The sequence below is a fragment of the Balaenoptera physalus genome (assembly GCF_965194825.1).
Source record: "Balaenoptera physalus genome assembly, contig: HAP1_SCAFFOLD_643, whole genome shotgun sequence".
NCBI lineage: Eukaryota > Metazoa > Chordata > Mammalia > Artiodactyla > Balaenopteridae > Balaenoptera > Balaenoptera physalus.
In genome coordinates, this window is record NW_028126109.1 from 279,513 (window position 1) to 303,854 (window position 24,342).

Here is a 24,342-nt window from a genome sequence, read left to right on the forward strand (position 1 = left end):
CAGTAGGTCTGGGGGCTCTTGATCATCAAGTACAGTAGTTAATGTCTTCCATCTGGTAGAAGTCTGTAAAACAACTCAGGAAGCGTGCATCAGATGCTGTTATTCAGGTACTTCAGAGAGGAGCTACAGCAGAGGATATGGGGGGGTGGGTCTGTCCTGGGAAGGCCCCGTAGGGTCCTTCTCGGTTACACCCCGTGTCTGGGCTCAGCAACCAGGGAAGGTGGGGCTGCTCCTGGGTGTGGGGAGCTGCAGGATCCCGGTCCCCTGAGGGCCCTGTTAGCCCCCAAGGTGAGATGGGGGTGCAGTGACTGGACAGAGGCGTCTGGCCTGGGAGAGGGGTCCGGGCTGGAAATGTCACGGGACTCATCGCAGGGAGGGAGAGGAAAGACCAGGCTGGGGAAGGTGGGTTACAGCAGACTCCACGGATGTGTCTGTGGGCCTGACAGAAGCAACTCAGAGCCAGAAGAAGTGGCCGTCAGGAGCTCAGCTTCATTCTCCTGTTCCTTTGTAAAACTGCTGTGTCAGTTTGAAACACCACCAGGAGACTTCTGGGCCCATTGCTGCCATGGTTTCATCAAAGGGGCCCGGGTGGAAAACAGAACCACTGCAGGCCCCACCCATGTCCCCACTGGGGGTGAATCCGATCAGGGCTCCAGGGCTCACAGACTTGAGGGAACCTCTGTCCTCCGGACTGGTCTTCCTCCTTCCTCTCACCTGCTGGTCAGGAGCCCAGGCACCCCCATCCTGGCTCCATCCCCCAGGGCCTGGATTCTGGGACAGCTTAGAGGTAATGCAAGACCCTCACGCTCCTTTATGTGCCTGGGGGCAAGAATGTCAAAAAAGATGCAACTGGCTGATTACAGAGGGCTGAGTGTTTGCAGCAGGTATGGTTGCAAAGATGGGGTGTGAGTTTCCAATGTCTTCACAGCTTTCCCAGTGTAAAGATCTGTGCATGTCCTATGGCCAGTGAACTCCCCACACCATCCTCCCAGGAAGCTCAGCCAAGTATTATAAGGGCAGAGGCTCTCCCCTTGCTTATCTGTAACTTCCCGCTCCCACAATGAGGAGCTTGGTGCCCACTATCTGCCGTTTACCTATGCATTGCTCCTTTCCAGATTACATGTGCAGAGGTTTTAGAATTGTTAGCTGCTACACCCTGGAAAGAACTCCATAAAATAAAGTCCACTGTTTGTGTACATTTTGCATTTAGTTTAGAGATTGCGTTCATTTCCACAGTTAACTTAGGTCAGCACCTTTTATCCCATCCCCTACAGTGAGATTTTTCCATGCATTTCTAATACAGTTAGATTCGGTCACCTTGAGTATTCCATCCTGTAATACCCCTACACTGTAAATAACTAAATTTGAATAGAGTTTGCCTGACCCCTTGGGCTATACACATCTATGGGCTTAGACAAATGCATAGTGACAGGTATCCATCCTAGAGTGTCACATGGAATACTTCAAATCCCCCACCCCATGATCTGCTTATCATCTATGTAGCTTTGCCTTTCCCAGAATGTCACCAATGGGGTCATACTGTGTGCAGCCTCCTCAGACTGGATTCTTTCACTTAACAATATATACTGAGGATTTATCCATGTCTTTCCATGGGTTGATGGTGCATTCCTTTCTGCTGCTGAGTAGTATTCCATTGCATGTGTATGGGAGGAAAAACAATTTTCACTCTGTCCTTCTAGGTTCTTGGTTGAGCCCCACCCCCGCCGTCTAATAAAAGCCAGATTAACAGTAGAAAAACAGAAGTTTAACAGCATGTATACCTCCCGTATACAGGGGAGCTACCCAGAAAAATTGAGTCAGTCCCTGAAATGGCCAAAGCCATCACCTTAAATACCAAATACCATCTTCAGATAAAAACAGACCTTGGGGAAGGGGGGAAGCCATTAGTGGCAGGTTATCATGCAAAGCACAGTAAACAAAGGTATTGTATGCAGATTTAAGTCTGGACTTCTCAGTTGATAAGAGTGACTTGAGATTTAATCATCCTTCTATTTCTGGTGCAAAGAGGGACACTCGGTTACAAATGGAGATTTCCTTATAAATGTCCTTCATAAAAGGTCAGTCTCTACTCAGTTTTTTCTATCTTTCTTTTTTTGAATGAGACTGAAATAATCCTTATGCCAGAGAGACATATATTGGCGTGGTGTATTCTGCTCGCCTTGACATGGATGTCCTCCACTTTGCTTATGCAGTCATCTAGTGAAGGATATCCTGATTTCTTCAGCTTTTTAGCAATTATGAATAGTGCTGCTGTGCATAATTGCATCCTTGTCTGCTTTTAGACATAGATTTTCAAAGCAGTTGCCTATATACTGGACGCATAATTGTTGGACCCCGAGGGGAGGCTTGATTTGTTGTGGAAAAAAGCTGCGGAACTGTCTTGCCTCGTGGCTGTGCCTGCACCCCAGCTATGAGGAGGGGTTGCTTCTCACCCTCCAGCAGTCGGTGTTGCCATGGTTTTGTTGGAGTTTAGCCATCCTAGTAGGTGTGCTGTGATGGCTCACGATTTTAATTTGGAAATCCCTAATAGTATATGCTTTTTTGTATAATTTTTGTATGGTTTTTATTATCTGTATATCTTTTTTGGCCAGGTGTGTGTTCAAATCCTTACCCATTTTTAAAATGGGGTTGTTCTAGAGCTCTTTGTCCATTTTGAGTCGAAGTCGTTTACTGGATATGTGGTTTACAAGTATTTTTCTCCCAGTTTGTGGCTTGTCTTTTTTATCTTGGAGAGGCAGCAGTGAGTGGTGGCATGAAGCGAGATCTTCATTCCCTGCGCAGGAATTGAACCTGTGTAGCCTGGATGAAAACCAGGAATCCTAGCCACCACCCCAGCTAGCTCTTGCCCCCAGTGAAAAATGCATTTCTCATAGAGGTAAAAACTGTAAAAACAGGTACAAAGTTTATTATTAGAGACATAGCACAGCAACAAGTGGGAGAGCACACAGAGAAACAGTTTGTTTAGTTAAGACAGAAGCAAGGCAGAGATGCACACCCGGAGAGAAAGGGTGTGGACACCCTCCCTAATGAGGAGGAGTGCAGTAGAGAGGCGGTTAAGTCACTTATATAGGGCAGTTCTTCCGGGTCTCTGTTCACCTCTAGCCAATTATCTGGTTTCTTTTTCCACACCTGCCCTGCCCTAGGACCCTCCCCAACATGCGTGCGCAACTTTTTTCCAACATGGATTACCACCCAGAGGCCTGTGGGACGACCGTAGCATCACCTATTTTGGGGTGGTGCCCCTTCCTTTTTGACCCCCAAGGAACCTTTCTGCACATGTGCAATGTTTCCCTTGCCCCAAGGATGAGAAATGTATGACCTCTTGATCTTTTAACAGGGTTTAGTCCCACTCTGTCCCTCCCATAAAAATGTCCAATGTCTGGTTATTTACCCTATTTCTGTTGCTGGTTTTCATATCGAGGTGCAGACCCCGAAATATAGACAGGAGTTCGGTCATAAATATGTAGTCCTAGAGCCCGTTTGTCTCTTGCTTCAGGAAATGTAAACAGGGGGTTGGGAATGAATGTCCAGCCTGGAGCCCATTTTTTTCTCACCCCAGGAAGTGTGAACCGGAGGCCAGTTGTAAATGCGTAGGCTGGAGACCATTTATCTCCTGCCTCATTTTGATTTTGTGAATAAGGTCTTTGAGAGTAGAAATCTTTAATTTTATAAAGTCCACTATATTTTTTTCTTTTGTGATTGGCCTTGTATGTTAAAACTCAAAGCTCGTGATCTATAGACGAAACCCAAGGTCATGTAGATTTTCTTCTATGTTTCTCTGTAATTTTCATAGCCTTGAATTTATAATGTCTGTGAATAAATTTGTGTGAATTTGGCATAAGTTTTAAAGTTCGTGTCTAGGGACTTCCCTGGTGGTCCTGTGGCTAAGGCTCCGTGCTCCCAGTGCAGGGGGCCTGGGTTCCATCCCTGGTCAGGGAACTAGATCCCACGTGCCTCAACTAAGAGTTTGCATGCTGCAACTTAAAAAAGAAAAAGGTCCCGTGTGACACAGCTAAGACCCAGCGAAGCTAAATAAATAAATATTAAAAAAAAAATAATAAGTAAAGTCTGTGTCTATAATCATTTCATTTCTTACGGTTTCTAGTTAATTGCTCCTTAACTATTTTGGAGAATTCATGGGTCATTTGGCTCTATTTCAATTTGAATTTCCACAGCAGAATGGATGTAGCAGAAGCCGGGTCTCCTCAGGACCCACTGGGGCTTTGGGACACTGTGGGGTCCGGTTCACGCTGACAGGAGCCAGGTCTCCTCTGGACCTGCTGGGAGGTGACGCTGCTAAAGGAAAAGGTGAGGAAAAGTGGGGGAGAAGCTTCTTGTGTCTGGTTGAGTGCTGAGGGTGTCTGTCCTCAGAGGACCCAAGAAAGGAAGGGCTTCATGTGGAACACTGGGTTTTTAGCCAGTTTTTGTGTGGTGTAGACAGACTGCAGTGTTCTTTGGTGTGTGGTGTCCAGTTTTGCCAGCACCATTTATTGAGGGGACTGTTGTTTCCCCAGTGTATGTTCTTGGCTCTTTTCTTGTGAATTAACTTACCGCATAACCATAGGTTTATTTCTTGGGTCTCTGTCCTGTTCCTCTGGTCTGCGTGCCTGTTTTTGTGCCAATTGCACACTTTTTGGTGACTGTAGCTTCGTAATGTAGTGTGAAGTCAGGGAGGGAGATGCCTCCAACCTGTTCTCCTTTCTCAGACTCCCTTTGGCTATTCAGGGGCCTTTGTGTTTCCACACAAATGATAGGAACGATTGCTATATTTCTGTGAAGAATGCCATTGGAGTTCTGACCAGGCTTGCTTTGCATTTGAACATTGCTTTTGGTAGAATGGACATTTTAACAGTGTTCTTTGCATCCATGAACACGGGATAGCTTTCCATTCATTTGTGTCTGTTCAGTTTCTTTTATCAGTGTTTTACAGTTTTCAGTGTGCTTTCACATCCTTGGTTCAATTTATTCCCAGGTATTTTTTAGATGCAATTGTAAATGGGATTGTTTTCTTCATTTCTCTTTCTGATGGCACATTATTAGTGTATAGAAAGACAAGTGATTTTTAGGGCTTCCTTTGTGGCTCAGTGGTTAAGAATCTGCCTGCCAATACAGGGAACACGGGTTCGAGCCCTGGTCTGGGAAGATCCCACATGCTTCGGAACAACTAAGCCCGTGCTCCACAACAAGAAAAGCCACCGCAATGAGAAGCCCGTGCACCGCAACGAAGAGTAGCCCCCGCTTGCCGCAGCTAGAGAAAGTCCGTGCACAGCAACGAAGACCCAATGCAGCCAAAGATAAATAAAGAAATAAATATTTTTTTAAAAATTTATAAAAAAAAAAAAGAGAAGTGATTTTTGTGTACTGATTTTTTACGCTGCAGCTTTACTGAATTCGTTTATTAGTTCTAACAGGGTTTTGGTGGTTTGATGTGGGAAACTAGAATTCAGAAATCCCACTGTTTCTACTACAGCCAGGTCATCCATAGCACCCAAGACACAGTGGCTCCTAATATAACCTTCCCATGGTGCCTGTTAATAACGTGTGGACCCTACAAGAATGATGAGCGTCACCACTTTAGGTGAACCGCATCTGGTTAAGGCTTGGCCTCTATTATGAAGTTTGATGTCTTCTCTGTTTTTTTTGGGCATGGTTTTGACCTGGTTCTTTTGAAAAGTAATGTACTCCCCAGTAATTTCAAGTGTATAAAAAAACTATAAGTAGCAGTACAAAACACACCACCTCACATAAACTACTCCAGTGTGTTTTATGCAATACTGGCGTCCTCTCCCAGGGAACCAGCACATAAAGACCCAAAGACGAAATTTTATGGTTCCACCTTATAATCCTATCCACGGGCCCACTTCAACATTCACCATCTCCGCAACTCTATGGAAATGTCTTTTCCCATTCTGATCCAGTTTTCTTTTTCTGAAACCATTATTGAGACTTTCCCTCATTTTCAAAACCTTTATGGATTTAAAACACACGAGCTAAGTATGATCTGGGTGACCTTTTCTGCATGAGCTCTTTGACTTAGAATGTTTTCAGTGTTCATCCGTGTTCTAACACATATCATCAGTGCTTCATTCATTCTTTTCATTGTGATTAAAAGTAACATTTACCATTTAAACCATTTTGAGTATACAGTTCTGTGGCATTAACTACATTCACATTGTTGTACAAATATTCTCACCATCCATCTCCTGGACCGATTCATTTTCTCCATGGGAAACTCTGTATCAATGTCTCTACATTTTTGCCAAAATTTGTTATTTTTAATTCTCTTGATTATAGGCCTTCTAGTGTTTGTGGAGGGGTATGGCGTTGTGGTATTAATGTGCCTTTCCATCGTGACTAACGATGTTTAACATCTCTTCAGGTGTTTGTTGACCATTTGTATGTCTTATCTGGAGAAGGGTCTTTTCAAGTCCTTTTTCCATTTAAAAAACTGGGTTGTTTGTGGGGGCCTGCAGCTCCGCCGCCCGAGCCGGGTCCTGGCAAGCGATCATCCTGGCGGCCTTGGCCTCGCTGAGTCCAGCCTGGAGCGGTCTCCGCGCTGCAGGGGGCCGCGCGCCAGGGCATCGCTAGCGGTCTTGCAGGGGCGCCGCTTCCTGCCTCGCGCTCGCAGGAGAGGGGACGCCCGTCCCCAGGCGCCCGTGCCCGGAGTGCCGAGACCGTGCTGTGCCGCGCGGACGCGGCGCCGGCAGGGCGGGTCTAGCTCAGCATTGGCTGCGGCTCACCTGAGCGCGCCGGCGGTCCGCGCGCCTCTCCCGGAAGTGGGCGTCACGGCCAGAGTGCACCTGGCGCGGGGCGTCCTGGGGGTCCTCGCCGTCGGCCCCCGGCGAGCCGGCGCGGGTCCAGGGAGCCAGCGCGCGGCGGCCGGGAACGACCCCTCCCGTGGGTCCCTGGCACCCCAGCGGCATCCGAGCGCGGAGCGGAGGGCCGCGGGCCACAGGTAAGGGGACGGGGACTCGTGGGGGTGGGTGGAGGAGGGAACCACGACTCACACCAGAGCTGTTTGGCACAGTCGCGGAGCCCCCTAACCTGGCGGCCGCAGGAAGGGCTCGCCTTTGAGTAGAGGCTTTGAGGACAGGCCCGAGCCTACCCCGTCCAATTTTACAAAACATCTGCTGGTGTAAAGCTCGCTTTCGCGCGGTTTTCCCAAGTAGCCAAGTGCCCCACGCGAGGTCTCTGCAAGGAGAACCTGAGAGGGCCCGTAGCCCTGAGAGATTTGCCCTTGGCTTATGGCAAGGCCAAGGGATTTATCCTGCATGGTGATTTCTCCTGCTGAGAACCCCCAAACCCCACTCTGACCAGCTGGCCCAGCTCTGCTTCCTGTACGTCTCCAGCCCGGGCTGGCCCTTGGCCACCTGCTGGGATGGGAAAGGGAAGGGTCTCAGAATTGCACCTTAGAAACTTGCCAGGGGGCATGGATTGAAAAACATGGGTGCCATCCAGGCAGCAGAGAAGGGAGAAGGGCACCTTGCTGCCCTTTCATTGTGGAATCGGTGGCGCTTCTGCTGAGAGGGGCCTTCCCATGGGAACCCCATGCAGTGTGTTTGGTGTCTTGGAACTGAAGAATTAGAACCTATACAATTTTCAAATTATGTGGTCCTTTAATTTAAAAACAAAACCCCTAGAACCTTTGCTTTATAAATTGAGGTCTGAAAATTGAAGGTCTGTTTTGCTTCCACTGTGACACTATATTAAGAAATGTGGATTTATTGAGAAAAGAGTCAGAATAGAGAAGGAAACAGAGAACTCAGAGGTACCACTGTAGTTTGGCAAAGGCTGGGGGGAGTTAATTTGTCAATGCTGCTGGCTTTCAGTAGCCTGCAGCCATTCTCCTCCTGCGGCTGAGGGGGTATAAAGCTGTACTGGGTTGCTCTACTCTTCTTTTGTAGAATTCCAGCTCAGAGCCATCTCTTGATGTATAAGTATTTCGCAGACTAGGTTCCCAGGCAACTCCTGGAGGGCCAGAGGGATTCCTTCCTTCATTATACCTGTCTGTTTGAATGAAAACCAGCAATGACATATTTTTCTTTAAATCTGGTTTATGGTCTATCATCCAAAAACCAGATTAGCTATTTCCTCACTCTCTCAATAGGCTCGAGTTCCTGGAAACTGAAACCTAGAGAGGGTGGAAGAGTGCCCGAGGGAGAACGGGAGAGCCTGGCGGGAACCGTGACTCCTGGGTTTTTAATGAGCTTCCTAAACAGCATGGTCATTAATTGGCAAGTGATGACCTTACGGAGAAACTACTGGTGAAAATGTAAAAGCCTTTTGTTAACAATGTGCCCACCAGGTGCGCATCTTATGGAGTATTTTCATTGCATTTCCAACACCTGGGAGGGTGTTGGGCAGCGGGCAGGTGTTTAATAGATTTATTGAATAAGTTCAATTACATACAGTTATATCAATGGAAGGGTCAGCAACACTATGAGGTTAGGGTTAGGGTTAGGGTCAGGGCCAGGGCCAGGGTCAGGGTCAGGGTCGTTAGGGTTAGGGTTAGGGTTAGTGTTAGGGTTTAGGGTTTAGGGTTAGGGTTTAGGGTTTAGGGTTAGGGTTTAGGGTTTAGGGTTAGGGTTTAGGGTTAGGGGGTTAGGGTTAGGGTTAGGGTTTAGGGTTAGGGTTAGGGTTTAGGGTTAGAGTTAGGGTTTAGGGTTAGGGTTTAGGGTTTAGGGTTAGGGTTAGGGTTGAGGGTTAGGGTTAGGGGTTAGGGTTAGGGTAGGGTTAGGGTTAGGGTTAGACAATTAGGGTTAGGGTTAGGGTTTAGGGTTTAGGGTTAGGGTTTAGGGTTAGGGTTAGGGTTAGGATTAAAAATGCAAATTCTGGGGTTGGGCAGATCTGGGTTCAGACCTTCGTTTACAAACTGTCTTCGTGCAAATCGTGTGTTTTTTTCCTAAGACTCAGCTTCTACCTTTATGAATCGGGGGTAGCAGTGGTGCTGTTCCCAGAGGTTTTGTTGAAGCAAATCTGTTTTCTCAGTTCCTAGCATGCGTGAGTGCTCAATGCACTTAGTTAATATTATGGTTACTGACCCTGTAGATACTCCCCAAAGCTAAAGGCCAGAGGCTTGACAGGTGTGTTGAGGAGGTGGGTGCCTACTGTGAGCCCGAGGTGGCAGGTAGCCGGAGGAATGGAACGGCTGCTGCAGAGCGGGACTGTTTTTCTCCTGCTTTAGACTTTTCTGTATTTTCTAGATTTTCTTAAAAGAACCATGTAGATGGTTTTGTACCCTGAAAACTTCCAACAAAAACTTTAAAGACCTTATCCATGCAAACATTTACTCTAAAAAGCTAGAGAATGGAACTGAAGGCCTATTTTGGAGAACTTTCTATATTCCCATTTCCTGGAATCTTCTGAAATGGAACCAAGTGGGGGAGGGTTGTGATCTGTACTAATTCTCTGAGCTCTTGGGTCTAATCACTGAGCATCTCTGCATCCCAGCTTCCTCCTGAGATCATGGGTACCTCTCAGTTCATAAATTCAACAATTCCTTACTTAAGTAAATAAACACACAAAATACTTACATCAGTGGCCAACAATTCCTCACTGTCATCAATACTGGCCACGGTGACCTCTTCTTGGCTCACAAAGGGGAAGTCAAAGGGGTTGGTTGAAATGGGAAGCAGGTCTGTGAAGCAGAAGGATTCCTTTAGCATCTTATGCACAACTGACTCTGAGTTTTTTTCCAATGTGATCGATTTGGAAGATGAGAATGATAACCAAGGAACTTACCCATAAGTTCCGGCTTCTTGTTTGACATGATTTGGTAAAAAATATGATAGCCTCTCTCACGGGATAACTGAAATGTCACCCTGGATTTTTCTAAGAGATCTAAGATAACAAAAAACGATGTGATTTTAGGGTCCCCAGGAGATGCCTCTGTGGCCAAATCCAAGGTGCCCGATAGAGTGTTTGGACTCACAGGTTTCAATGTCCGCTGACACCAGCTTTCCTGTGGCTCCAAAGTGAATGCGAATGAACGTCCCCTGTCCAAAGACAGATTGAAAAACACAGTTATTTTCTTTCTATGGTACTGTAGCCAGCTTCTGTTAGGTACTACTGAGGATGGGTGGGCTGTGTAGGCTCACGGAGGAGGTGATGCCAGAAGCATGAGGACCTTCCTCCTCTCTGTTTGCTTGGCATCTGGTCCCCACGCCGGCTCAGCCAAGACTCAGGTAGCTCTGCCCAAAGCACCTGGCCCTGTTCCCACAGCTCTGGGGATGCCTGCAGGCTCCCTCTCAAGTCTCTGTTTGGGACCACCTCACACCTGACTGTCTCCTTGGTCTTTATCCTGCTCAAACTCTTTGTAACACCTTTGAACTGATAACCTGGTTGGACTATCTGACTTCTTTTTTGCCTCTGGATGTTACTTCTGAGATTTCTTGCCTCAGTTTTCCTTACTACTTACTACATGCAAACCTAGCTCCCAGGCCAGGCCTCCTGGCTCCCCAAAGACCCACACAGCACTTGGGTTCCCCCAATCTTGGGAAGTGAGGAGTGAAATTATATATAGTATATATGTGTGTGTGTATACTCCCTTCTTACATCATCTGCTTAATTGGTCGCTACCACTCTGTGAGCCAATTGGAGGGCAAAAATATTGCCTTGCTTGTTCACCCACAGACCCTGGAATGTAGTACATCCTCAGTAGTATTCTCAGTATTCTCTGAATGAAGCCTAAGAAGAGTTAATGAAGGACCAGTGTAGGTTTATGTGAATTATGTGTTCGCTCTTCAGGAGTTCTAGCTGCTGAATGCAAGTGCCTCTGGGTACTTGCTCTACTGGCCAGTGAAATTAGAAAGGAGACTGGATACTTGTTTATTTGCCAGTGTCGGAAGTAAATGCCTCTTTGGTTGAGCTAATCCTAAGTGAAACACTGAAGGATGGGACATATCCTTCAATATCTTCCGTATCAACTTCTTCCCAATTTTTGAGCTCTGCTGCCTCCACCAGGTTTTCCCTCCTCCCAGCACCTCCTGACTTGGAGAAGGTCAGATCTGCTAACTAACTTCACACTAAGGTTTTCATGGCTAATAAGTCAGTGGATACTGTTCAATGGACTTATGTATTTTAAAATGCTTCCACCTGAAGAGACCAATTTTAGCATAGAGAAGTCATTTTGTACTTGTGGAATTTGAATCTTGAATCCTTGTGACTTCAGGAGGCTCTGAGGTGATGCTGATTAGTTAGGGAAGGACAGCTAAATCTTCCTTCGGCTGGGAATAAGACAAAATGTTCTTTGAAGGGTTATCAGAATATCCCGGTTGGACAGCTTGATCTGAAGCGCTTGGGGGTAGACTAAGGCCAGGTATATCCTAGTTTATGTGGCCATTTTTCATATTCAGCATTGGAGGAGAGGGTTTTCTTTCTGGGGGTCATAGACAATTGGACTGAGTCTTAACGAATCTCAAAGAGTTGTCATTCCTCACGGTCTTGGCATTTCCAAAGGCCTCCAGGAGGGGGTTGGCCTGGATGATCTGGTCTTCCAGGGTTCCCTAATAATATGTGAGAAGAGGAAAAGAGAGGACTTTGGACGTCTTCCGAAGTAACTTCCCAGTGACTCAAAAGTGTGGATGCTCTGGGAAGGTCCCAGGGAGAGATGTCGCCCAGCTCAGGCTGGTGGCAGGTACAGTTGTGCTGAGTACCCACAGGCCCATCCCCACCCCACCCAAGGAGGCTTCAAGGTCCCATCGTAGAAGGAGTCTTAGCACAGCATCAAAGTGGCTTCTGGCCACACCAGATTCCAGGTTGGAGCCCTACCCGCTACCTCTCAATCTCCCAGATGGCCTTTCTTCTCTGATAACATTTTATTATAAATTATGGATTTGTAAAATATAGACCTCTGTTCCTGCATGCACCAGGACCCATTTATACAGATATTCGGGTTCAGAAGTAGAAACAGACTGTGAGCAATGAAAGTGACCCATATGATAGAAACAGTGGTTCTCAAAAAACTGTTTAAGTTGCATAAAATATTTTGTGAGAATTATTACGTAGAAATCCACTTATAGAAAGCAGAGTTTTTACCTTTTCCCCTTCTCCACATGATTGCTTGCCTTTCTGACTTCAGAGCTGTTTGGAAACTACTGTCCAGCCCAGTGGTTCTCAAAGTGTGATCCCTGGACAGGGCATGAACAATGGGAACATGACAGAAATGCAACATGCCAGGATTTTGAATGTGAGACAGGAATTTCAGTCAGAAATTCTGGGCCTGGGGACCAGCAATCCGTTGTTAACGAACCCTCCTGGTGATTCTGACGTGCACTCCAGTTTGAGAACCACTGGCCTAAACCATTCCTTAGCCAAAGGAGGATGTGGAGTTGTTCAAGGTCACTCGGCTGTTGCTGATGGAGCTGGTGCTAGAGCCCGAGTCCACAAGGTGGAGCCATTTCCTGCCTTGCCCCGTAAACACCCCCTGGGGCAGGACCTCGTGCTGTGCATCTCTGCTGAGCACAAAGCCCTGCGGACACTTGGGGTTCACCTGGGGTTTCAGTTATACTCATTCCAGCAAGCCTTCCAGGTGCAGGAAGCTGCTCACCTGCATCTTGCCCGGCCGCTGCGCCTTCCTCTTCTCCCCAGTGACCGCAATTGCTGCAAAGTACTGGATCACACGCTTGGTGTTCACTGTCTTCCCAGCCCCGGATTCTCCACTGTTGATTTAAAAGTAAGTTAGAGGGACTTCCCTGGTGGTCCAGTGGTAAGGAACCCGCCTTGCAATGCAAGGGACGCGGGTTCAATCCCTGGTCAGGGAACTAAGATCCCACATGCCGCGGGGCTACCGAGCCCGCACGCCATAACTACTGAGCTTGCGCGCCTCAATTAGAGCCCACGTGCCACAGACTACAGAGCCCACGTGCTCTGGTGCCCGCGTGCCACAACTACAGAGCCCACGCACTCTGGAGCCTGTGTGCCACAACTAGAGAAGAGAAAACCCGCCTGCCACAACTAGAGAGAAGCCTGTACACCACAGCGAAGAGCCCGTGCGCCCCAACAAAAGATCCCGAGTGCTGCAACTAAGACCCGACGCACCCAAAAATAAATAAAATATAATAAAGTAAAATAAAATAAAATAAAGTGAGATACACAGACATAGAGAACAGACTTGTAATTGCCAAGGGGACCAAGGAAAGGGGAAATGGAGGACAAATGGATTGAGAGTTTGGGATGAGTAGATGCAAACTATTAGATATAGAATGCATAACCAACAAGGTCCTACTGCATTGCACAGGGAACTATATTCAATACCTTGTGATAAAACAAAATGGAAAAGAATATGAAAAGGAATATATGTGTATAACTGAATCACTTTGCTGTACAGCAGACATTAATACAACATTGTAAATCAAGTATACTTCAATAAAATATTTTTTTTTTAAAAAAGTAAGTGAGCTAAAGGAGAGCAGAAGGAATGGACAGCCCCTTCCAAGTCATCATGGCAACAACACAGGTTACTCACGCGATGAGGACGGACTCGTTGTCTCGATCTAGAAATGCAGAAGGAAGCAGGACAGAATAAATAAACAACATACAGGCAGGATATACAAATCAGGCAACATTGGGGGTAGACAGAGCCCATGAGTTCTAGTTCTGGCTTTGTCATTAACTAGTGGTGTGATGATTTGGGCATGTCGAATCTTCTTTGAGACAATTTGTGCAGATTTCCCAAATGCTGGATGTGTAATGTGGGCAGCATGAGAAGTGGACGGTGAGTCCCACAGTGTGGAAGTTATTCGTGTTCACAGATCTTTACCTCCTCAATAGCACTTTCTTATCTCCCTTTTCAACAAAGAAAGCAAGTCTCAGACTTAGAACTTGTAAGAAGCCACAGCTTCTAATTAGAATTTATGGACACTGATTTGTTGTCATTGCCTTTTTCTTTCACCTTTACTTTCTACTTGTGGACAGTGACCGTGATTTTCCATTTACAAGAGTGTTATAGGTTGAATTGTGTTCCCCCCAACAAACTAATATGTTGAGGCCCTAACTAACCCCCAGTACCTCAAAATGTGACCTTATTTGGAAATAGGGTCATTGCAGATGTAATTAGTGAAGATGAGGTTATACTGGAGTAGGTGGGCCCCTAATTCAATATGACTGGTGTCCTTATAAAAAGAGCAGTTTGGAGACAGATGAGAACACAGTGTGAAGATGAAAGTGCAGATCAAGGTGATGATTCTATAAGCCAAGGGATGGCAAGGTTGGCCAGCAAACCACCGGAAGCTGGGAGAGTGGCCTGGACCACATTCTCCCTCTCGGCCCTCAGAGGGAACCAACTCTGCTGACACCTTGATCTCAGACTTCCAGGTTCCAGAGCTGTGACACAATGCATTTCTGTTGCTTAGGCCACCCAGTGTGTAGTACTTGGTTACGGCAGTCCTAAGAAACTAATACTAATAGTGATATTATTCTTCCTTTTTTTAAAAAATAGTTTGCCTCCAGATCAAAGGGCAGATTTGTTCGGTTCCTATTTTATTTTTATTTTTGGCCACGCCACGTGGCATGTGGGATCTTAGTTCCCTGACCAGGTATCGAATCCGTGTCCCCTGCAGTGGAAGCACAGAGTCTTAACCATTGGACCGCCAGGGAATTCCCTATTCTTCCTTTTTGAAATGGACGGAACTTCAGTCACTGTAAGGAAAGATTTTAAATATGCAGAAATGGCCAGGATTGCGAATGTGACATTGGAATGGCTGAAGTTTGGGCCACATTGTCCTGGATGACTTTTAAGCATCTTCAGATCTCAGATGCTTGCTTCTACTTCTTCTCTCTGCACCAAGTCAAATCAGGTGAAAGTTGAACAGACCGAAGTGATGTTAGGCATGACAAGGGTGACAGTATTACCACATCTCTGCTATTTCATCTGCTATTCTGGAAATTTAAGGAGGAGAAAGAGGGAACCTGAGAAAACAGGTGAAGGGAAGTTGCTGTGCCCATTTCTCCAACTTTGCATTCCTAAGTGGCTACTAATATAGTCTCTCTTCCAAGTGTGTTACTGTTGGGGGTTTCTTTGGAGGTGGGGGCAGTGCATCTCCTTGTGCTTCACATCCACCCCCAGAGAAGCATGTACTTAGTGTGGCTTCAGTCCCAAGCTCTGGCTTAAGAACCGTGACTGGTAATGGAAGATACTGCGCCCTTGGCTTTCCATCCTGACATCCTCTGAATCTACTGAGGTCACTTTGGTCATTGCACCATTTGGATGACCAAAGCCTGTGAAGGGCTCGAGTAATTAACTAAGAACCAGTGCAGTTAAAGGACTTGAATACTTCACTAAAACTATTGTTTAAAATATGGATTAAAGAAATTACTCACCAGTCAACATGAACTGATAGGCATTGCCAGAGATGGAGAAGATGTGGGGCGGGGCCTCCTGGTGCTTTTTGCCTCTGTAGGCCGTCACCACCTCAGGGTTGTACACCGGCAGCCACTGGTAGGGGTTGACGGTGACACAGAAGAGACCTGAGTAGGTCTGAGAAAATCAGAAAATTCAACCTATGGATCTTGACTTTACCAAGAGAAGGAAATGGAATAAAGAGAGGTTGAAGGGTACTCACTTAGATCATCCAGGCTGCGTAACGCTCTTTGAGGTTGTACAGCACTCCTGGCTCGTGTAGGTGGGTCATCATGGCCATGTCCTCGATCTTGTCAAATTTGGGAGGGTTCATGGGGAAGACTTGGTCACTGTTCAGAGTGAGTGTCTGGATATTGAGAGGAAAAATCACATGATGAGTGGGAGAGCCGATGTGGTGACCTACCAGTGGGGTGAAAATGGTGAGATATTGTGGTGAGATTACCCCATTACCGTGGTTAACTTTATGGATCATTTCTGTGCCCAGAGATGATCCGTAAATAACTGTTCTTGATAAATCGAAGACTGGTCAAACTGTATAACCAATTCTGGTCTGATGCCCCCAAGTCAGCATGCCATTCTGTGTGCCAGAAGAGGGTTACAGGTGTGCAAAGTTATAGAGCCCTTCAGCCTCAGGGTGGCCAGGTGAAACTCAGGATGGCCAAGGCCACAGCAGCTTGCCTCTGTGTACCCCATTTGCTATGAGTGCTGCAATGAGATCAAGCTTGGAAGATTGGAAAAAACTCTTCCAGTGTGTTCTGTAAATCTCCACCTCAATACCTCTGCTCATGTGGGTCCCTTTGTCTGGAATATATCTACATTGAAATTACATCTAGCAACCTTCAAAGCTCTTCTGAAGTGCCACCTCTTCCATGACCTGTTTCTGCTCTCCCCTGTCTTTTCAAGGCTTCCAGAATTCCTTGCACCGCTGCCTTAATAGTTAAAACATTTGGACTTGAAGCATGGTCCATGCCTGAAAACAGTATTTTGAGACTATTACCTAATTTTCCCCTCTCTGTTTTCCCTCCCCTTTAAGCATACAACTGGCACTCCATTACTCAGGAAAGGTAGAAAATAGGGCATAAAAGCGAGAGAGCCTGTAAGCCTATCTAGCGTTTGTTTTCCAAAAGCCCGAATCCTCAGAAGAGCTTTGAGGGTTTTACCGAAAAGATAAAAGGGAGGAGATTTGTTGATATAGACCAAATCTCTTGAGGAAAGGAAGCCCTTCTGCCCCACCGCCCTAAACTAGAGAGAGAGGGACATCCAAAATAGCATAAGGGAGATGGAAAAATCTGTGTGTCCTGAAGGTTCAGAAACTGGGGAGCTCCTTCCACTTCCGGGACTGCAGGGCCTGCGGTCTCCCGGGCTCCCGCACGCACCGACTTGCCAACGAGACAAAGGACGGGGGCGCGCTGCCAACGGCGACGCGTGGCGTCATGCGTCGCGGGGCGCGCCTCGGCCTGCGCGCTTGCACGCGTCCTGGGAGCCGCTGACGGGCCTGCGCGCCGGTGCGGAGCCGGAGGCGGGCCGCGGGGGCCCAAGGACGGAGAGGGCGGGGCCGGCTCCGGGACCGAGGCGGCAACACGCCGAGCGAGCGCCTGTGCCCGAGCGCAGCGATGCTGTGGTTCCAGGGCGCCATTCCGGCCACCATCGCGTCGGCCAAGAGGAGCGGCACGGTCTTCGTGGTGTTCGTGGCAGGTGATGATGAACAGGCTACACAGATGGCTGCAAGTTGGGAAGATGAGAAAGTGACAGAAGCATCTTCAAACAGTTTTGTTGCTGTGAAAATCGATACCAAAAGTGAAGCCTGCCTACAGTTTTCACAGATCTATCCTGTAGTGTGTGTTCCATCCAGTTTCTTTATTGGAGACAGTGGAATTCCCTTGGAAGTAATAGCAGGAAATGTTCCTGCAGATGAACTTGTTACCAGAATCCACAAAGTCCGGCAGATGCACTCGTTAAAAGGTGAAATATCAGTGGCAAATAGTGGCCATTGAGAAAGTCAGTCTCTACTCCATCCACCTCATTTGATCAGAACAACACTTCTGAAAACTGTCAGTCCAGAAATGTAGAGCTCTGTGAGACACCACCCACTTCTGATACAAAGTCAGATTCTGCAACAGGAGGAGAAATTTCAGGCCAGGCCACTGTGTCTCCAGAGCCTGGTGGATGTTCAAATCAGAGACCTACAGAGGAGCTCACCGTCAGAGTGGAAAGAATAACCAAACAACTTGAAGAAAAGAGAGAAGAGAAAAGGAAAGAGGAAGAACAGAGGGAGATTAAGGAGGAAATTGAGAGGAGGAAAACTGGAAAAGAAATGTTGGATTATAAAAGAAAGCAAGAAGAAGAATTAACAAAAAGAGTGTTAGAGGAAAGGAACAGAGAAAAGGCAGAAGATAGGGCAGCTCGAGAGCGTATAAAACAGAAGATTGCACTGGACCGTGCAGAGAGAGCTGCTCGTTTTGCAAAGACAAAGGAAGAAGTGGAAGCTGCTAAAGCTGCTGCCCTGCTGGCCAAACAGGCAGAAATGGAAGTCAAGAGAGACTCTTCCACAACAGAAAGAAGCAGTGTTGCGAGAATTCAATTCCGTCTTCCTGATGGTTCTTCCTTCACAAATCAGTTCCCTTCTGATGCTCCTCTAGAAGAAGCAAGGCAGTTTGCTGCACAGACTGTTGGCAACACTTACGGTAATTTTTCATTAGCAACAATGTTTCCCAGGAGGGAATTTACCAAAGAAGATTATAAAAAGAAATTACTGGATTTGGAACTTGCCCCAAGTGCTTCAGTGGTACTGTTGCCAGCAGGAAGACCAACTACATCCATGGTACATTCTTCCAGTGGCGACTTTTGGACATTCTTGGGGACAGTACTTTACCCATTCCTTGCCATCTGGAGATTGATTAGCAACTTCTTATTTGGTAATCCTCCTCCTGCACAGACCTCGGTGAGAGCAGCATCATTGGAATCCTCAAACCTTGCATCCTCTAGCAACTCAGAAAAAAACGGAACCAGTCAGAAAAAGAGTGCTGGAGAAACGGGGGGAAGACTTTAAAAAGGAGGGCAAGATATACAGATTGAGGACTCAAGACGATGGTGAAGATGAAAACAACACTTGGAATGGAATTTCTACTCAACAGATGCAGTGTGACAAGGACAATATGTGCAGTAATCATTGCTTCTCTTATGATTTAATTCAACTGAAATTCTACTGGAGAAGTGGGACTGCTTTATGTTTTCCAACTCATCTACAAAGTGTCTCTTTATTCCTGCTTAGTGGGTTAAAGTTGTTTAACCTCAGATAAGTCAAGAGATAAAATAACTGGCTGCTAGGTCCTTGTATATGGTAACCAACTGCTAGAAGCCTAAAATAGCAAAAGGTCTGCGACAGCCTCCCTTTATCAGCTTTCTTGTTTAGTATTTCATATGCCCATTAGCCCTGTGCTCTCAGATGATATGTTTTGTTTAGGGCTGTTTTGCTCCAGAACTCCTCAGCCCACACAAAGTAACTGGTGTGTCACTGAATAATTTGATCTTGAGTCAGAGCATTTTAACTAGCCAATCAGATGATAATTTGGGTTTAACTTTTCTCTTCTTGCTCATCAGCTGCAAGCAAAATCTTGTAGTTTTTAATCTTACTTAAACACTGGATAAAAAAAATCTTTTCCAAAAAAAAAAAAAAGAAACTGGGGCTTGTTTCTTAGCAATCCTTCAGGGGGGCAGTGACACCCCATGTGGTATTACTGAAAATGTGGCATGGCTCTGGGGAGGGGACCCCAATAGTAACTCCAGAAAATTTATTTCCGGCCCTGTGAAAAGAGGCTGACACCAGAGGTTAAGTTTAATAATAACAATCATCATCATCATCATCGTCATCATCATCTGTCTTGTATGCTTGAATTTGTGAACTGCGATTCATACCTACCATGTACTCTTTTTTTTTTAAATTATTTTATTTATTTATTTTTGGCTGCGTTGGGTCTTCCTTACTGCACACGGGCTTTTCTCTAGTTGTGGCGAGTGGGGGCTACTCTTCGTTGCGGTGCACGGTCTTCTCACTGTCATGGTTTCTCTTGTTGCAGAGCACAGGCTCTAGGCACACGGGCTTCAGTAGTTGTGGCGCATGGGCTGAGTAGTTGTGGCTCGCGGGCTCTAGAGTGCAGGCTCAGTAGTTGTGGCGCACGGGCTTAGTTGCTCCGCGGCATGTGGGATCTGCTGGGACCGGGGATTGACCCCGTGTCCCCTGCATCGGCAGGCGGATTCTTAACCTCTGTGCCACCAGGGAAGTCCCCATACCCACCATGTACTCTTGATTCCTACACTAGATGATAAACTTTGGGGAAGCGGGACTGAGATTTGCACATATTTGCAGAGTGATAGACACTGTGACCTAGACATGGTGCGTGTCCAGTAAGGATTGAATTGAATGGTGCTCTGTAATTCTCTGCATTAAATTAGGCATTGCCTCTGGAGCTCCCTCTGTAAGTCACTCTGCAGCCTAGAGAGTTCTATTTGGTATATTCGCCCATCCAGCAGCAATCTGTACCAATCTCTCCCTTAAACAGTCCAAACTCTTCCACCACCACCTTCCCCTTTCTCCAAAGCAAACATCATAAAAACTCTCAAAGCCCAAGTCCTCGAAGGAAAGAGCCAGAGGAAAGGTATGTGCCATGGCAGTTTTTACCTGTGACTTCACTCAGAGTAGATCAATGTGAGTCTTGTTCTATCTTCAGATTCCTATGGGCCAGCATGCAATTTCTACTATTCTACTCCAAAGGCAAAGGGGGATGCCCATGTTAGCAAGGACATCTGAGATCAACACTTACCCGGTTGTCGAGGGTCTCGACTGTGACTTTGTCATTTTCCTTGCTCTGGATCATACCTTTCACATAAAATTCCTTATCATCCACTGCAAAGCAAGCTTTCTTAGAATCAAATGGGCGATTTTGAGCCTCGATTCTCTCCTTCTCTGATTTCCACAGGTAGGGAGCTGCTTCTCCAAAAATGGCCATCTCTGCATCAGAGCTCATGACTGCAGGGGCTGGGAAGACCAGGCCTGCTGCGTCTGGAGCTTTGGGGAGCTCCATCTTGTTATTTCCATTCAGACAGGGGGCCAGATGCAAAAGTTCCTGGGATTAACCTACGTTCTGAGGAATCCAGGACCTGGTATAGGGGCCTAGAGTGGGCAAGTGGGGGTGAGCTAAAGGAGATATTTTACTCCAAGAAAAAAGTTTGAGGGGACATCTCTTGGTCCAGCTCCAGGTGTGGAAGTCTAAACCAATTAGAGGAAGCCAAGCTGAGCCTAATAAAGGAGGCCTCAGAAAATACTTCCTTAATTACACATCACATTTGAGCCTCATGATCTCGGTGTCATTCCCAAATCTTAAGGGTGTCTGAAAAGAATTACTGGAATGTTGCTAATTCCTAGTAGAAAGTTCAGATAGCCCAGTGAAAAGTAATGACTTGAACATAAAGTACTGCCACACTTGTTTAGCCAATTACAGGCAACAAGGTGATAGGAGACATTATGGCCTAGTGCAATGGTTCCAAACTTTAATATGCGCCAGAATTACCTGGATAGCTTGTTAAAACACAGATTTCTGGGCCTCACCCCCAGAGCTTCTGATTCAGTAGGTATGGGATGGGGCCTGAGAATATGCATTTCTAGCAAGTTCTTAGGCAATGCTGGTGGTGCATTCATCAGCTGATGGTGAATTCATCATTGTGGTCCAGGGACCACACTCTGAGAACTGCTGGTGTAGGGCCTTCTGACTCTAAGAGTGGTCCTTGAACACGTTGCATCAACATCACCAAGGAGTTGTTAGACATTCAGAATCTCAGAACCACCCTGCATTACAAAACCAGAATCTGCACTTTAACAAGATCTCCAGGTGATTTCTAGGCATAGTAGAGTTGAGAAGTACTGGGCTTAAGGCAGGGGTCTCCAAACTTTAGTTATGTGTAGCAGTGTCGGGGTGTGACAAACAGTGTTTAATTAAATACCTGCTTTAGAACTCACTGCTTAGCGTGTGTGTGTGTGTGCATGTGCGTGTATGGTGTGTTTATGTATCTTTCTGCCTCTCTCTCTCTGTCCACCCTCCCGCTCATACCCCCCGTCACTTCTTTCCAAACCATCCCCTTTCACAGACCTTCTCTTTATGTGTTTTCCTTGCTTAGAAGCTAGAAAAATTTGGCTTAAAGTCCTGGCTCTGAACTTGGTCGAACCACTTAACTTCTTTGGGCCACTAATTTCACTTAAAATGAAGAAGCAAGCCTAGCTCATTTCTAAGGCCCCTGCAGGTTGTGTGACTTTTCTGGTTCCTTTTCCTCATCTGCATTTGCTTTTCCTGTTCCCGCTGGACCTCTTCCCGTATCCTTCCTGACCCTCTACTTCTTTTCCCCACAACTCTTCCCCTTCTCCCTTTCTTTCTCTGCTTTTTCCTTTCCATACATTCTTCTGTAAGTGACCATAAAATGGAGTTCAATTACACACAAGTATCCCCATATCTCTCTTAAGAAATAGTTCATATGTTTTGAATAAAGCCTTTTATGTTTCCTATTAAAAGTGGGAAAATTGAACATTTTATGGTTGTCTCTTGGAACTTCCCCCGCCCTCAATCTTACACTTTATGAAATTACTCTTCATTGGTAACTGACTGTTGTTTCAATATCCCTCCTTGAGATTCTGGGGGGATCTAGTCCTACAGAAAGAGGAGCAACTGCTTCCCTCTGGATCTTATTCAGGATAAGTTGCATTTCGATGTTACTTTGGCCAGCGGCTCTGCTGAACCATCTGTGTGCTCGTGGTTAAGTTTTCATAGTTAAGAGATTGGAACTCAATATAACACCGCAAAGAGGACCTCTGGCTTGCAGGCTTCATGCGGTTTAAATTTTCTCAGTTACTGCCTGGTGGAGAGGAAGAATTCATCCATATTGTTTCCTCATCTGTGAAGATAGTCCCTACTTTTGTGGCTTAAGTGAGTTTTACGACAGCAGCAGTTCTCAAGCTTTGTTTTCTCAGAACCCCTTCACACTCTTAAAAACCATTGAGAACCCAGTGAGTTTGGTTTATGCAGGTCATATCTACCAATATTTATGGTATTAGAAGTCAAAATTGAGAAAATCTAATTCATTTAAAGTTCCTATCAAATTCATTGCATGTTAACATTAATGACATATTTTTATGAAAATGACTATATTTTCCAAAACAAAAAAATTAGTGGCAAGAGTACCATTGTTTTTCATTTTTGCAACTCACTTTAATGTCTGCTGAGTAGAAGATGGATGGGTTTTCATGCTTGCTTCTGTATTCTGTCTGTTGCTGTATGGTTTTTTGTTTTTTTGTTTTTTGTTTTTTGGTTAAAGTAGATATAGAAAATCTTTCACAGATATATAATTTGAAAAGGAAAGAGTATTTTAATTGCCCTTTCACATAATTGTGGAAATTCTTTTTAGATACTATACCAAAACTTGACACGTGGTAGTTTCTGTGGTAGTTCCTTAAAGGCTAGTTGCAATGTGGAATCTGAAACCATATCAACAAACATTATGATCTGTTGGTCTGTGCTGAACTTTGAATGAAACTTTTACCCATGTGTAAACATCATACATTGATCATTTGGAAAATATTGTTCACTGAATTATACAGAACTTCCAAATATTGGCACGTTTCATTATACAGTATAAAAAATCACAATCATTAATATCAGTACTGATCTCATTAAAAAATTAAAATATTAGGACGTTGTCAAGCTAATGATAGTAGATACAAGTCTTCCAAAGTTTTAATTTTTGCTTGAAAACTCAACTATATCATTAGTAAAAAATACTGTCAGTAGTTTTCCTTGAAAGGATAAACACACTTCACTGCTTTTTGAGAAACTGTGTGCCAGATATACAAGTCTGAGAAACAATAGTTTGTCCTCTAGTCATTCTTTCAAGTAAAAATGGTGCTTCATGAATCAAGTGGCTGGTTCATCTTGCAACTCAGACAACTGCACATGTGTTTTTCCTTGAGACAAATGTCAAAGTCCAGTGTGCAGAAGGAGTGCTTTTCATGGACTTCCTGTTTGATCATGTAGAATATTACAAAGATGTGGATAAATTTGAGATGTAATCAAATTAATACTCTCCACTGCTGCAAATTTTAGGTCATTTTTCAATGAAGCTGGCTTTTTAAAAAAATTATTTATTTATTTATATTTATTTTTGGCTGCGTTGGGTCTTTGTTGCGCGTGCAGGCTTTCTCTAGTTGCGGCGAGCGCTACTCTTCGTTGCGGTGCGCGGGCTTCTAATTGCGGTGGCTTCTCTTGTTGCGGAGCACGGGCTCTAGGCGTGCGGGCTTCGGTAGTTGTGGCACACGGGCTCAGTGGTTGTGGCTCACGGGCTTCGTTGCTCCGCAGCATGTGGGATCTTCCCGGACCAGGGCTCGAACCCGTGTCCCCTGCATTGGCAGGCGGATTCTTAGCCACTGTGCCACCAGGGAAGTCCTGAAGCTGGCTTTTTAAATTAAAAAAAAATTCTTTTTCACTGTCAGTGTATGGCTGTGAAGAATACTATGAGTATTAGTACAGCTTGGTGCCATGTCTTGATTTGTAATAAAGTGTCAGATCGTCTATCCATCCTTGCTTTTGCATCATTAAGTCAACACAATGAAGAAAGCACATGGCATCTGGGTATTATGAAAATTGTTTTGACCTCATGTACCTCTTGAAAAGTTCTTAGGAATCTCCAAGGATCCATGGGCCACAGTTTGAGAATGGTTGCACTATAGTATGAGGGAATCTCATCAGGCTGCAAGTGTATGATCTGATGTCATTTAGCTTGACTTAGTGTTCAGCCTGCTACCAAAAGTGTTGAAAGTTGATCCACATCAAAATCATCTGCAACAGAATCTCTGTGGTTGGGACTGAGGAAACTGAATTGTTCTCAAGGGCCTCAAACACAGTGATGTTTGGGAGCATTATTTT

At 45.6% G+C, this 24,342-nt stretch overlaps 1 pseudogene across 1 annotated transcript; it reads left to right on the forward strand.

The window, feature by feature from the left end:
• The first annotated feature begins 16,992 nt into the window (after positions 1-16,992).
• On the forward strand, positions 16,993-20,405 carry LOC309653597 (UBX domain-containing protein 4 pseudogene; annotated as a pseudogene). Its single transcript has 3 exons — positions 16,993-18,592; positions 19,978-20,034; positions 20,356-20,405. The product of its transcript is annotated as a UBX domain-containing protein 4 pseudogene (transcript).
• Positions 20,406-24,342: the final 3,937 nt, after the last annotated feature.